Source organism: Micropterus dolomieu, linkage group LG12 (assembly GCF_021292245.1).
Source record: "Micropterus dolomieu isolate WLL.071019.BEF.003 ecotype Adirondacks linkage group LG12, ASM2129224v1, whole genome shotgun sequence".
Taxonomy (NCBI): domain Eukaryota; kingdom Metazoa; phylum Chordata; class Actinopteri; order Centrarchiformes; family Centrarchidae; genus Micropterus; species Micropterus dolomieu.
This window is the reverse complement of record NC_060161.1, coordinates 39151696-39152496: the sequence shown is the minus strand read 5'-3', so window position 1 is coordinate 39152496 and position 801 is coordinate 39151696.

The following is an 801-nucleotide window of genomic DNA, read 5'->3' as shown; positions in this document are numbered from 1 at the left end:
TCATATTGTTGCTGTCAAACTTTCAAACTCTCCCCCTCTCACATTTTTTAAACTCTCCTGTTAAGAGGAAAAGGCCTTTTAATTACTCTGTAAGCATCTTTTTTAATCAAGTCTCTCCTGATTGAGCTGAACAGGAAGTGTTTTGGTAAGAATATGCACAAATAGGCACTTTTCAAAGTCTGATCAAAACTACTTTAACCCCTCGATGTCCTGGTTTTGGTTCTAAGGCTGCGGTCGTAAAGTCAAAAAAATCTCCTTTCCTAACCACCTTGGAAAGATGGAAAGGAGAATTCATAAGGACTCAGGAAGCGAAGGGAACCCGACTGCTCTTTTCTAGACGACAGAATTATGCGACGGCTGATGTTACTGACGTGGCCTGCCGTGATAAAACTACAAAGTTTTGAAGATGGACTTCAAAAAGCGCATCTCTGACACTGCGCCCCGTGTTGTGTTGATGCAGGCCATCTAAAGGTGGACAACACGATGAGACTACCAAGGTTGCAAAAAGGCATATGGTCACCAAATGATGGAAAGGGTTGTCTCATTGAAAATGCTCACCCTCCTGCCCACCCATATTTAGCAACATGAATCCCAATTATTGTATGTAAATAATACATTTACTGTAGAGGACATCCAGCTTGATCATTGCCTTTATTAAGACAAGGTTGTCAGCATCTGTGACTGAAGTATAATTAATTAGGCCAATGATATTGCTGAATGCTGACAATACGTTGGCCAAAAATAACTAATGCAAACTGAGCATTCAACGTGAGCCTACATGCTGCAACATTATCCTCACTT